The 15,535-nt window shown below is 37.1% G+C and overlaps 1 protein-coding gene and 1 pseudogene across 2 annotated transcripts in view; both read left to right on the top strand.

Annotated features, from left to right (window-relative positions):
* Nucleotides 1–15,535, top strand: part of CNTN5 (contactin 5) — a 1,288,935-nt gene that overhangs the window by 159,483 nt on the left and 1,113,917 nt on the right. The window lies entirely within an intron of this gene.
* LOC112915783 (60 kDa heat shock protein, mitochondrial pseudogene) lies at nucleotides 5,941–7,571 on the top strand (annotated as a pseudogene).

Genomic DNA, 15,535 nt, shown 5'->3' on the forward strand with positions numbered 1-15,535 from the left:
TTTTTGTTACCAATTGATCTATATAGATATAGATCTATATCTATATGTCTGCCCTCTATTGGTCGAGCATCCTGCCCTTCAGTAGTCAAGAATACATAATAATCAAATTTTTAAGCACAGGTGGAATATTTCCAAAAATGAACATATACTAGGCCACAAAACAACTTTTAATGAATTCCAATAAATGAATGTTATATGTAACATTTTTTCCTTTTTATTTAAATTCAAGTTAGTTAACAGCGTAGTATTGTTTTCAGGAGTGGAATTTAATGATTCATCACTTGCATATAACAACCAGTGCTCAATAAAAGTGCCTTCCTTAATGCCTATCACCCATTTATCCCATTTCCCTCCAGCAACCCTATTTGTTCTCTATAGTTAAGCCTCCTATGGTTTGCCTCCCTTTCTGTTTTTATCTTATTTTATTTTTTTCCTTTCCTTCTCTATGTTCATCTGTTTTGTTTCTTAAATTTCTTCTTTTTTTTTTAAAAATTGATTGATTGATTGATTCATGAGAGACAGAAAGCGAGAGGGTGAGGCAGAGACACAGGCAGAGGGAGAAGCAGGCCTCCTGCAGGGGTCCCGATGCAGGACTCAATCCTGAAACTTCAGGATCATGCCCTGGACCAAAGGCAGATGTTCAACCACTGAGCCACTCAGGCATCCCTGTTTCTTAAATTTCAAATATGAGTGAATTCATATGGATTTGTCTCTCTGACTAATTTTCCTTAGCATGATATACTGTAGTTCCAGCTCCAGCATTGCAAATGGCAAGATTTTATTCTTTCTGATGTTTGAGTAATATTCCATTGTATATAAATATGCGCCTTCTTTATTCATTCATCAGTCAATGAACATTTGGGCTGTTTCATAATTTAGCTGTTGATGATAATGTTGCTATAAACCTGGGTGCAAATGCCCCTTCGAGTCAGAATCTTTATATCCTTTGAATAAATACCGCATAGCACAATTGTTGGTTCATGGGTAACTATATTTAACTTCTTGAGAAACATCCACACTGTTTTTTCAGAGTGGCTGCACCAGTCTGCATTCCCACCAGCACTGCAAGAGGGTTCCCCTTTCTCCACATTCTCTCCAACATTTATTGTTTCCTGAGTTGTTAATTTTTGCCATTCTCACTGGTGTGATGTGGTATCTCACTGTGGTTTTGATTTCTATTTCCCTGATGTTGAGTGACATAGAGCATTTTTTGTATGTGTCTCTTAGTCATGTATATGTATGAATGTATGTATGTATTACCTATGTAATTATTATTTGTATGTCTTCTTTGGAGAAATATCTGTTCACGTCTTCTGCCCATTTCTTGATTGCACTTTTTGGTTTTTCAGTATTGAATTTGAAATGTTCTTTATAGATTTTTGCATACTAGCCCCTTATCCCATGTCATGCAAATATCTGTAGGTTGTCTTTTAGTTTTTATGATTATTTCCTTCATCATGTAGAAGATTTTTTGTTTGTTTGTTTTTTAATCTTTATGAGGTCCCAGTAGTTCACCTTTGCTTTTGTTTCCTTTGCCTTTAGAATCCTCTCTAGAAAGAATTTGCTGCAGCTGAGGTCAAAGAGGTCACTGTTTTCTCCTCTAGGATTTTGATGGTTTCCTGTCCTATATTTTGGTCTCTCATCTATTTCTAATTTATTTTTGTGTATGGTGTAAGAAAGAGGTTCAATTTCTTTTGTCTGCAAGTGGCTGTCCAATTTCCACAATACTATTTGTTGAAAAGACTGTCTTTCCAGTGGATATTCTTTCCTGCTTTTTTGAAGATTACTTGACCATACATAGATTTGATGGTCCATTTCTGAGTTCTCTATTCTTTTTTTTAAAAATATTTTTATTTATTTATTCATAGAGACACAGAGAGAAAGAGAGAGAGAGAGAGAGAGAGAGAGAGGCAGAGGGAGAAGCAGGCTCCATACAGGGAGCCCAATGCGGGACTCGATCCCCGGTCTCCAGGATCACACCCCGGGCTGCAGGCGGCGCTAAACCACTGCACCACGGGGGCTGCCCTGGGTTCTCTATTCTGTTCCATTGATCTATGTGTCTGTTTTTATATGGGTACCACACTGTCTTGATAATTATGGCTTTGTAATACAGCTTTAAGTCTGGGATTGTGATGCCTCCTACTTTGCTTTTCTTTTTCAACATTACTTTGACTATTTGCAGTCTTTTCTGGTTCCATACAAATTTTAGTATTTGTTTTAACTCTGCGAAAAATACTGATGTTATTATTATTATTATTTCTTTTGCTTTGACAAATTTATTAAGAAATTAATATACTGAATGGAGTGTACTAGTAGACACACAGACTGATGTTGGTAGAGCTGTTGTGGTTAATCCAGCTTTGGTGCCTCCTCCAAGGCCCAGCCCCTGCATAGAAGGTTAGGAGCTCACGTCCAGAAGGCCAGCAGGCAGAGTCTCATCTGCAGGCTGCTCTCTAGTGTGGAGTTCTTTTCCCACAGATCTGAGGCTTGTTTCCCAGATCTCACTTTATTTTGATCAAGATTGTGTTGAATGTGTAGATTGCATTGGGTAGTACAGGCATTTTAACAATATTTGTTCTTCCAATACATGAGCACCAAGGGTTTTTCCATTTATTTGTTTCTTCTTTAATTTCTTTCATAAGTGTTTCGTAGTTTTCAGCAAACAGGTTTTCTGTTTTGTTTTTGTTTTTTGTTTTGTTTTGTTTTTTGTTTTTGTTTTTGTTTTTTGTTATTTACCTCTTTGGTTAGGTTTACTCCTAGTTATCATATGGATTTTGGTGCAATTGTAAAAGAGGTCAATTTCTTTATTTCTCTTTCTCCTGTTTCATTATTGGTATATACAATTGCAAAATACTTCTATATATTGATTTTATACCCTGAGATGTTGCTGAATTCCTGTATCAGTTCTAGTAATTATTTGGTAGAGACTTGTGAATTTCTATATAAAATATCAAGTCAAGGGAAGCCCAGGTGTCTCAGCGGTTTAGTGCCGCCTGTAGCCCAGGGTGTGATCCTGGAGACCGGGGATCAAGTCCCACGTCGGGCTCCCCGCATAGAGCCTGCTTCTGCCTCTGCCTGTGTCTCTGCCTCTCTCTCTCTCTCTCTGTGTCTCTCATGAATAAATGAATAAAATCTTTTAAAAATAGAATATCAATTCATCTGCAAATAGTGAAAGATTTATTTCTTCCTTGCCTATCTGGATGCTTTATATTTCTTGTTTTATTACTGATACTAGGACTTCCAGTACTATTTTGAACAATGGTGAGAGTGTACATCCCTGTTATTCTTCTGACCTTAGGGGAAAAGCCATCAGTTTTTCCTCAGTGAGGATGATATTAACTGTGTGTCTTTCATACGTGGCCCTTATGATGTTGAGGTATATTATTCCTTCTATCTCTACTTTCTTGTGGGTTTTTTAATAAAGAAAGGCTGCCATATGGGCAGCCCAGGGGGCTCAGCGGTTTAGCACCGCCTTCAGTCCAGGGCGTGATCCCGAAGACCTGGGATGGAGTCCCAGGTCAGGCTCCCTGCATGGAGCCTGCTTCTCCTTCTGCCTGTGTCTCTGCCTCTGTCTCTGTGTGTCTCTATGAATAAATAAATAAAATGTTAAAAAAAAATAAGGCTGCTGTAGGGGCACCTGGGTAGCTCAGTGGTTAAGCACCTGCCTTTGGCTCAGGGTATGAACCTGGGGTCCTGGAATTGAGTCCTGCATCAGGCGCCCCACAGAGAGACTGCCTCTCCCTCTGCATGTGTCTCCACCTCTTTCTGTTTGTGTGTCTCTCATGCATAACTAAATAAAATCTTTTTTTAAAAAAAGAAAGGATACTCTATTTTGCTAAATGCTTTTCCTGCATCTATTGAGAGGATCATATGGTTCTTATCCTTTCTTTTATTAATGTGGAGTATCACATTGATTGATTTGCAAATATTGAACCACCCCTGCAGCACAGGCCAGGAATAAATCCCATTGATCCTGGTGAATAACTCTTTTAATGCACTGTTAAATTTGATTTGCTAGTATCTTGTTGAGAATTTTTGCATCCATGTTCATCAGGGATAGGCTAGTTATATCCCTTTTATTGGGGTTCTTTGGTTTTGGAGTCAGGTAATGCTGGCCTTATAGAATGAGCTTGGAAATTTTCCTTCCATTTCTATTTTTTGGAAAAATTCAGAAGAACAGGTATTAACTCTTCTTTAAATGTTTGATAGAAGGAAAACATGGGGCTCTGCGCCTCAGTCGCCGCTGCTGGCCTGCCTCGCCGCCTGCACACTCCGCCACGGTCCCGCAGAAATGCTTCGATTACCCGCAGGCTTCCGCCAGATCAGGCCAGTGTCCAGAGCCCTGGCTCCTCATCTCACTCGGGCCTATGCCAAGGATGTAAAATTTGGTGCCGATGCCCGAGCCTTAATGCTTCAAGGTGTAGATCTCCTAGCCGATGCTGTATCCATTATTATGGGGCCAAAAGGAAGAACAGTGATTATTGAATAGAGTTGGGGAATTCCCAAAGTAACAAAGGATGGTGTGACCGTAGCAAAGTCAGAATAGAGAACCCAGAAGTGGACCCTGAACTTTATGGTCAACTAATATTCGATAAAGGAGGAAAGACTATCCATTGGAAGAAAGACAGTCTCTTCAATAAATGGTGCTGGGAAAATTGGACATCCACATGCAGAAGAATGAAACTAGACCACTCTCTTGCACCAGACACAAAGATAAACTCAAAATGGATGAAAGATCTAAATGTGAGACAAGAGTCCATCAAAATCATAGAGGAGAACACAGGCAACACCCTTTTTGAACTCGGCCACAGTAACTTCTTGCAAGATACATCCATGAAGGCAAGAGAAACAAAGGAAAAATGAACTATTGGGACTTCATCAAATAAGAAGCTTTTGCACAGCAAAGGATACAGTCAACAAAACTAAAAGACAACCTACAGAATGGGAGAAGATATTTGCAAATGACGTATCAGATAAAGGGCTAGTTTCCAAGATCTATAAAGGACTTCTTAAACTCAACACCAAAGAAACAAACAATCCAGTCATGAAATGGGCAAAAGACATGAAGAGAAATCTCACAGAGGAAGACATAGACATGGCCAACAAGCACATGAGAAAATGCTCCGCATCACTTGCCATCAGGGAAATACAAATCAAAACCACAATGAGATCCCACCTCACACCAGTGAGAATGGGGAAAATTAACAAGGCAGGAAACCACAAATGTTGGAGAGGATGTGGAGAAGAGGGAACCCTCTTGCACTGTTGGTGGAAATGTGAACTGGTGCAGCCACTCTGGAAAACTGTGTGGAGGTTCCTGAAAGAGTTAAAAATAGACCTGCCCTATGACCCAGCAATTGCACTGTTGGGGATTTACCCCAAAGATGCAGATGCAATGAAACGCCGGGACACCTGCACCCCGATGTTTCTAGCAGCAATGTCCACAATAGCCAAACTGTGGAAGGAGCCTCGGTGTCCATCGAAAGATGAATGGATAAAGAAGATGTGGTTTATGTATACAATGGAATATTCCTCAGCCATTAGAAATGACAAATACCCACCATTTGCTTCAACGTGGATGGAACTGGAGGGTATTAATGCTGAGTGAAGTAAGGCAGTTGGAGAAAGACATACATTATATGTTCTCATTCATTTGGGGAATATAAATAATAGTGAAAGGGAATAGAAGGGAAGGGAGAAGAAATGGGTAGGAAATATCAGAAAGGGAGACAGAACATAAAGACTCCTAACTCTGGGAAACAAACTAGGGGTGGTGGAAGGGGAGGAGGGCGGGGGGTGGGGGTGAATTGGTGACGGGCACTGCGGGGGGCACTTGACGGGATGAGCACTGGGTGTTATTCTGTTTGTTGGTAAATTGAACACCAATAAAAATAAATTTATTAAAAAAAAGTCAATTGACTTAAAAGACAATTATAAAATATTGGTACTAAACTTGTTCAAGATGTTGCCAACAACACAAATGAAGGGGCTGGGAATGGCGTCACTATTGCTACTGTCTTGGCACGCTCTATTTCCAAGGAAGGCTTTGAGATGATTAGCAAACGTGCTAATCCTGTGGAAATCAGGAGAGGTGTGATGTTAGCTGTTGATGCTGTAATCCTTGAACTTAAGAAGCGGTCTAAACCCGTGACAACCCCTGAAGAAATTGGTCAGGTTACTATGATTTCTGCAAATGGAGATAAAGAAGTTGGCAACATCATTTCTGATGAAATGAAAAAGGTTGGAAGAAAGGGTGTCAATACAGTAAAGGATGCAAAAACACTGAATAATAAATTGGAAATTATTGAAGGCATGAAGTTTGATCGAGGTTATATTTCCCTATACTTTATTAATACCTCAAAAGGTCAGAAATGTGAATTCCAAGATGCCTATGTACTATTGAGTGAAAAGAAGATTTCTAGTGTCCAGTCCATTGTACCTGCTCTTGAAAATGCCAACGCTCACCGTAAGCCATTGGTCATAATTGCTGAAGATGTTGATGGAGAAGCTCTGAGTACACTTGTTTTAAATAGGCTAAAAGTCAGTCTTCAGGTTGTGGCAGTCAAAGCTCCAGGTTTTGGTGACAATAGAAAGAACCAGCTTAAAGATATGGCTATTGCTACTGGTGGTGCAGTGTTTGGGGAAGAATTGACTCTAAATCTCGAAGATGTTCAGCCTCATTGCTTAGGAAAAGTTGGAGAGGGCATTGTGACCAAAGATGATGCCATGCTTTTAAAAGGAAAGGTGACAAGGATCAAATTGAAAAACGTATTCAAGAAATCATTGAGCAATTAGATATCACAAGTAGTGAATATGAAAGGAAAAGCTGAATGAACGTCTGGCAAAACTCTCAGATGGAGTAGCTGTGTTGAAGGTTGGTGGGACAACTGATGTTGAAGTGAATGAAAAGAAAGAGTTACAGATGCCCTCAATGCCACGAGAGCTGCAGTTGAAGAAGGCATTGTTCTGGGAGGGGGTTCTGCCCTGCTTCAGTGCATTCCAGCCTTTGGATTCAATAACTCCAGCTAATGAAGATCAAAGAATTGGTATTGAAATTATTAAGAGAACACTCAAAATTCCTGCAATGACCATTGCTAAGAATGCAGGTATTGAAGGATCATTGATAGTTGAGAAAATTATGCAGAGTTCCTCACAAGTTGGTTATGATGCTATGCTTGGAGATTCTGTGAATATGGTGGAAAAAGGAATCATTGATCCAACTAAGGTGGTAAGAACTGTTTTATTGGATGCTGCTGGAGTGGTCTCTCTGTTAACTATGGCAGAAGTTGTAGTCACCGAAATTCCTAAAGAAGAGAAGGACCCAGGAATGGGTGGAATGGATGGAACGGGAGGTGGTATGGGAGGTGGCATGTTCTGATTCCTAGAATAGTGCTTTGCCATTCTTAATGAACTGTAAGAGGAAGCTCAAGGCTGTGTTCCTCAACCATAACTTAAGAGAAGTCAGTTGAAGGAAATGACTGAAGAAAAGGCTGGCTGATGTTTAAGAAAATTGCTATAACCATCAGTTATTGGTTTCAGTTGACAACATATAATGGTTTACTGCTGTCATTGACCATGCCTACAGATAATTTATTTTGTATTTTTGTTTTTTTTAATTTTTATTTATTTATGATAGTCACAGAGAGAGAGATAGAGAGAGAGGGAGAGAGAGGCAGAGACACAGGCAGTGAGAGAAGCAGGCTCCATGCACCAGGAGCCCGACGTGGAATTCGATCCCGGGTCTCCAGGATTGCGCCCTGGGCCAAAGGCAGGCGCCAAACTGCTGTGCCACCCAGGGATCCCTATTTTGTATTTTTGAATAAAAAGACATTTGTACATTCCTGATAACTGAGTGCAAGAGCCATGTACCAATGTACTGCGTTCAACTTAAATGAGGCGTTTTTACTACTATTCTGTTAAAAGCAGGATTTTAGCGTTTGCCATCACCAGATGAAAAGTTAAGCAGCCTTTCTGTGAAGAGTAAGAATAATTGTGTATAAAGTAGAAAAATATCCAACTATGTGACAACCTTTGTGTAATAAAAATTTGTTTAAAATTAAAAAAAAAAAAAAAAAGGCAAACATGGGCATCTGGCCCTGAACTCTTGTTTTTTGGGAGATTTTTTTTTTTTTTATTCCTAAGTCAGTTTCTTTGCTGGTGATGGGTCTGTGCAAATTTTCTGTCTCTTTCTGTTTTTCAGTTTTGGTAGTTTATACATTTCTAGGAATTTTTCCATTTCTTCCAGATTGCTGAATTTGTTGGCATATGGTTACTGATAATATTCTAAATAATATTCTCATATAATTGTTATATTTCCACAGTATTGATTTTGATCTCCCCTCTTTCATTCATGATTTTATTTATTTGGGTCCTTTTTCTTTTTGATACATCTGTTTGGGGTTTATTAATTTTGTTGTAAATTAATCAATTAATTTTGATTCTTTCAAAGAATCAATTCCTACTTTTGTTGATCTGTTCTACTGTGTTTTTTTTTTTATTTCTGTATCATTTATTTTTGCTCTAGTCTTAATTATTTCCCTTCTTCTGCTGGTTTTAGGCTTTATTTGCCAGTCTTTTTTCCAGCTCCTTTATGTATAAGGTTAGTTTGTATATTTGAGACTTTTCTTGCGTCCTGAGGTAGGCCTGTATTGCTATAAACTTCCTTCTTATGACTGCCTTTGCTACATCTGAAATGTTGTGGACTGTAAGGTTTTCACTTTATTTGCTTCCAGTATTTTTTATTTCTTCTTTAATTTACTGGTTGACTCATTCATTCTTAAGTAGGATGTTCTTTAACCTCCATTTGTGGAGGTGGTCCTTCTAATATTTTTCTTGTAGTTGACTTCAAGTTTCATAGAGTTGTCTAAAAATACACATCTTATGAACTTACTCTTTATGCAATGGTGAAGCCTGATTTTTTCCAATATGATCTATCTTGGAGAATGTTCTTTTTAAAAGATTATATTTATTTATTCATGAGAGATACACAGAGAGAGACATAGGCAAAGTGAGAAGCAGGGGAGTCCGATGTGGGACTTGATCCCAGGTCTCTGGGACCACACCCTAAGCCAAAGGCAGATGCTCAATCACTGAGGCACCCAGGCATCCCTGGGCGTTCTATGTGCACTCTAACGTTCTATGTGCACTCTAAAAAGATGTCTATTCTGCTGCTTTAGGGTGATATGCTCTGAATATATCTGTTCAGTGATATCTGGTCCAGTGTGTTACAACATTCTTTGACCACAATACTATACACTCAGAAATTGTAAAATTCCTAATAAAAACTTAGAATATATAAGATACTAAAATAGGTAGTGGAAGCATATGTACCTATATAAGAAAATGCATAAATATTTTAATAATTATTAATTTCATGTCAAACTCTTAGGAGCTATTTAATATTGAACAAAAATTTATTCCTCTAAACTTGAAATTTTCTAATATAAATTAGTTGAAATTAAGGTCCAGAACATAGAAATTCAACTTACAAACATTTTTATATAGCTACTCAATAATACATGAAATTCAGAAAATCAAAATTGGATGTATTTCCTCTTCTTTTCTTCAGGTGATATCACATTCTGAACATAAAAAGCATCTAAAAAGAACAACATAGAAATCCTGCAATAATAATCACCTTTTTTCACCTTCATCACAAGAATATCATCCTGAATTTCTATCCCTCTTTACCCACACTTGTGTTTTTCTTCTTTTTGCTTTTGAGTCTGTCATTCCCAGTGCTTAGAATAGAAAGTGCTTTGCATTAAAGGCAAAGGGATCTAAGTTCAAAAGATCCCTTAAAGGCAAAGGGTTCTAAGTTCAAAACTCAACCCTATCACTTAATTTCTTAACATTAGGAACAAAGATTCACTTCTTTGATTTATTGACTTTCTAATTTTAAAGAAGAGATCATTATAATTCTGTGAATATTGTAGGATAAATGAAATATTATGTGTAGTAAAGCCAAAATCAATTATACCCCTTCTTTTGAGCATTCTGTGATGCCTTTCTTTGTCTCTCAGCTTAGAATTAAAGATTTTTTTCCACATCATCTTGCTGTCCTGTGTATTCATTTGTTTCTACACTACTTCATATTATTGCACTTACTAGCTTAAACCTCTAAGCCCCACCCCCCCATAATGATGAAATCTGAAAGCGTAAATTTAACACTTTGGCAAACACTAGATATAGAATTGTATAAAAATAATTTTATCAGATAAGGAGCCTTTATAGAGAGTAAATAACTTTATTGGCTGAGAATTAGAGAATTCTGAATACTCTGAGGAGGTTGGTCTTCTCAGCATGATCATAAAGTACAAAAACTGAGGATACTACTGGAGGCAAGTTAGGAGGGGTAAAAGTCCAAATAAGAAGATTAAAAGTATATATGCTCTGCCCCTGGTTATCATGATTATGAATATTCTAATCATGTTTATTAACATTTAAAGGTAAAAAAATCAAGACATTGGAAAAAATTTAACTAGCAAAAAAAAAATAAAAGACACACATAGCTTTTTATCAAAGGTTTATACATCTTAATATTTTTGTTGGATATTTTGTGTATTATAAAATATTACTGTTGTCCCTACAAAGTGGGAAAAGTGGAGAGTACTTGCTCTTTTGTAAGTAATTTTACTCTAAAGAATATTTAGACTTTCTTATTGAAGAGAGAGGTGTTTTTTTTTGTTTATTTGTTATTTTTGTTAGTTTTATTTTGTTGGAACTGTTTCTAATTTTATCTCAACATTATATAGAGCTTTTTTTTTTTTAAAGATTTTATTTATTTATTTATGATAGTCACACAGAGAGAGAGAGAGAGAGGCAGAGACAGGCAGAGGGAGAAGCAGGCTCCATGCACCGGGAGCCCGATGTGGGATTCGATCCCGGGTCTCCAGGATCGCGCCCCGGGCCAAAGGCAGGCGCCAAACCGCTGCGCCACCCAGGGATCCCCTTATAGAGCTTTAAATAAAACTATTTGTTATTTTGAAGTTAGCCTCAGTTATATTCTAGCTTGTATTCTCTGGTCCATCTATGATGTTAATGTTTAATATGTTTAATAAATCCCTATGAAAAATATGCATATATGAAAGAAAGAGGGAAAGAGTAGGAGAAGAAACATTATCAGTGATGGTGCTGTTGATGTTGGTGATAATTAGGAGGAAGATAAATTACAGAAAACAGGACATAAAGGCCAAATTCACCAATATAACAGTTTAGTGATGAAAATCTAGTACTAGAGTGTTGGCTTTAGAGATTGAGCAAGAAAGATTACATAAAAAATTATTTTCAAAAAAATTTCAATAAATTACAGATAAATAAATGAAGGAAAGAAGTCAAATTTCCACCTGATTCCTATGTTTCAAGTGTGGTGGATAGGATTATGTTTATGCTGCTGATGACAATGGGTGAGATAATACATGAAGTGAACCTTGCAGGCTAAATGGTCATTTAATTTTATACTCAAAGTTGAAATGATGATAAAAATTTATGAGAAATTGCTTTTGTGTCAGTTATTGCTATAATAACACTGTATGACCAGCCATTAGGAATATAATGTTTTTGTTTTTTTCAAACCCAGTTTATCTCATGCTCAATTGTCTGTGGGTCAGCTCCAACTGAGTTGATATAGGCTGATTTCACCTGGATTTGGTATCTGCTATGGCAGGCCTGCTTCATATGTCTTTATTCCTCTGGGATCAGCAGGGCACCTGGAGCAGATTTTTCTCATGAATATGACAAAAATGTAAACAGGCAAATGGAGAAACACAATGTCTCCCAGTTTCATAACTCATACAGTATCCCATCCTTCCATTTTCCACTGGTTAAAACAAGTTGCTTAGCCAAACTCAACACAGTGGGTAAGGAAATGCACTCTCATTAGATGAATTTGCAAAGTCATTTTGCAAGGGATGTGGATATAGGGAGAGGTAAAGAATTACAATTTGCCCAGTTTTAAGTACATGACTATATCTTAAACAAAACAAAACAAAAAGTTCCAGTATGTGCATTTGAAATAAGTATAGAGAGAGGTTAAAAAAAAAAGTCATTCCAAACAAGCAAGTCATTAGTATTGTCCCTTATACTAAGCTGATGATACCTGCGTGGGTGGCTCAGTTGGTCGAACATCGGACTTCAGCTTAGGTCATGATCTCATGAGTAGTGAAATTGAGCCACATGGGGCACCATGCTCAGTGGAGAGTCTGCTTGAGTTTCTCCCCCTCTACCTCTACCCCATTCACTCTTTCTCTCTTAAATAAATAAATAAGTCTGAAATGAATATTGCACTGTATGTTAACTAATTGGAATTTAAATTAAAAAATTGAAAAATAATAAAAAGATAAATGACCCAATTAAAACAAAAATGTGCTATGTACATATAGTGGAATATTAGCCAACCTTAAAAAAGTAAATCCTATTACATGTTACAATATGGACGAACTTTGAAGATGTTATGTTAAATGAAATAAGCCAGTCACAAAAAAACAAATACTGTATGATTCCACTTACATGGGATCTAAAGTAATCTAATTCATGGAAACAGAAAGTAGAATGGCAGTTATTAGGGGCTACAGAGAGAAGAGAAAGGATTATTTAATGGGATAGAATTTCAGATTCACAGATTCTAAGGATTCTAAAGAGTGGTTTCACAACAATGAATATATTAACACAATTAATTAATATTAATTAATTAATATTTAATAAATTAATATTTAATATATTAACACTACTAAACTATACATTTTAAATGATTAATATGATCAGAACAAAACAAAACAAAACATCAGATAATATAGGTTCTATCCATCCCATTACCATGCATGCTTCAGCATTGCTTCCCAATACGTTACAGGCATGTGGATTTGTTCAGTCTACTTTGGTTAAACCTTCAGACTCTCTTTTAGAGCTGAACACTCTTCCATAACTCCATAGAGCTCTGGGTTCTGTCAAAGTTCTGTCCTGAATTGACCCATTATCAGAACCATATTGCCATTAACCGATTTTGAATATTACAGGGTCCAAGCTGTGCTCCCTGGAACGAATTTTATATTCTATGATAACTTAGGTATTATTTATGTCATAAACAACATTTCTTAGATATTTCTCTGCACATCTCCTTATCTATATACTACTTACTTCATAATCAGGCCCAGATATGGATATCAGTGCCCAAGGTACAATTCAGACTTCTACAATGTTTATTGTAGCTTGCCTTGTATAAATTACTTCATAGTCTTTTGTGTACCTAACCCCTACTAAGAATGACAGAGAGATTTAGGCACACTTCCCTTTAATTACTCCTGTCACTGCATGCCAATTAACCTGACAGTAACTTGCCCCAGGTGCACTGCGTTTCTGTTGCCATCTGCTGCCATACTTCTCTGCCGTGATGGAATAGGGTGAAGGAAGAAGTTGAAGGAAACTGTTTAGCTATTATGATACAGGCACAAAACTTAAAGTGCAAAGTATTTGGCACTCTGGAGATTAGGAAGGAAAGAAGGAGGGAAGGAAAAAATTAATCTAATATCTATTTATTTTATGCCAGGAAAAACTTGCTAGGTGGTAGTTTACCTCCTTTCAAAACTCATAATGGGAATAACCCTCACCTTAAATAGTATTCTTGTAATGTTGCTGGTAAGGACCATGAGGCTTACAGAGACTTATTGATGAGAACTTGCTTCTCAGTGCAATAATCTTGAAACTTCTGTGGGGTCCTTCAGTACTGTTTTACAGAATTGGGCTTCAAGAAATTTCCTATGGTTTTTTGATATGATCTAACAGCAAAATATTGACTGTCTGGTCTCTGGGGAAGAAATGTAGGTGTAGTTCAATTTATGAAGATGTATTTCCAAATATATAAAGTATAGATTTTCTCTTGCATTTTAATTCTGTATTATATAATAAAGTACAAGGGATTTTAACATGTGAAAAACACTTATGATAACTATTTTCATAAATTAAAGATTTCCTTAAAATTCAGTATTAACTATAGTTGCTGATTTTCATATAATATTGCTTATGCAAGTGCTATCTCTGTTATACTTCTACTCTTGATTTTATAACCTTAAAATGATATTTCACATTTGGAAATATGGCTTGTAAAAATGACATATTAATATCAGATAAATATTTAAGTTTTAATTTTAGTTAACATACTAGTGCTATATTATGTTCAGTTTTACAATACATTAATTCAACAGTGCCCTAAATCACCCTGTGTCATCACAGCAACTGTGTTCCTTAACTCCCATCACCTGTTTAACCCATAGTCTACTCTGGTAACTATCAGATTGTTCTCTATAATTCAATGTCTGTTTCTTGCTTTGAATCTCTCATTTATTCCTCTGCGTTTTTGTTTCTTAATTACAGATATAAGTGAAATCATATGGCATTTGTCTTTCTCTGTCTGACTTATTTCACACTCTCTAGTTCTATCCATGTCCTTGCAAATGACAACATTTCATTTTTATGGTTGAGTAAGTAGTGTGATTGCTGTATTGCAAGGTAGTTCTTTTTTTAAAGATTTATTTATTTATTTATTCATGATACACATAGAGAGAGAGAGGCAGAGACAGAGGAGAGGGAGAAGCAGGCTCCATGCCGGGAGCCTGAAGCGGGACTCAATCGCAGGACTCCAGGATAGCGCCCTGGGCCAAAGGCAGGCGCCAGACTGCTGAGCCACCCAGGGATCCCCAGTAGTTCTATTTTTAATATTTCAAGGAACACCCAAATTTTTCAGAGTGGTGGCACCAATTTGCATTCCCATGGACACTGCAAATGGGTTCTTTTCCATTTCTCCATATTGTCACCAACACAATAGTTTCTGTAGTTTCTCATGTTTTTTATTTTAACCATTGTGTCAGGTGTGAGGTGATAACTCATGGTAATTTTCATTTGCATTCCCCTGATGATAAGTGATGATGAATATCTTTTCACATGTCTATTGGCCATCTAAATGTCTTTGGAGAAATGTCTGTTCATGTCTTTTTTTTAATTATTTCAAACAAATTTTATTTATTTATTTTTAATTGGAGTTCAATTTGCCAACATATAGCATAATACCCAGTCCTCATCCCATCAAGTGTCCCCTCAGTGCCCATCACCCAGTCACCCCCAAATCCTGCCCACCTCCCTTTCTACCACCCCTTGTTAGTTTCCCAGAGTTAGGAGTCTCTCATGTTCTGTCACCCTCACTGATATTTCCCACTCATTTTCTCTCCTTTCTCCTTTATTCCCTTTCAATATTTTTTATATTCCCCAAAATGAATGAGACCATATAATGATTGTCCTTCTCTGATTGACTTACTTCACTCAGCATAATACCCTCCAGTTCCTTCCATGTTGAAGCAAATGGTGGGTATTTGTCAGTTCTAATGGCTGAGTAATATTCCATTGTATACATAGACCACATCTTCTTCATCCATTCATCGTTTGGTGGACATTGAGGCTCCTTCCACAGTTTGGCTATTATGGACATTGCTGCTAGAAACCTCAGGGTGCAGGTGTCCCAGGGTTGTACTGCATCTGTATCTTTTTA

This window comes from Vulpes vulpes, chromosome 11 (assembly GCF_048418805.1).
Source record: "Vulpes vulpes isolate BD-2025 chromosome 11, VulVul3, whole genome shotgun sequence".
In the NCBI taxonomy this organism is placed as follows: domain Eukaryota; kingdom Metazoa; phylum Chordata; class Mammalia; order Carnivora; family Canidae; genus Vulpes; species Vulpes vulpes.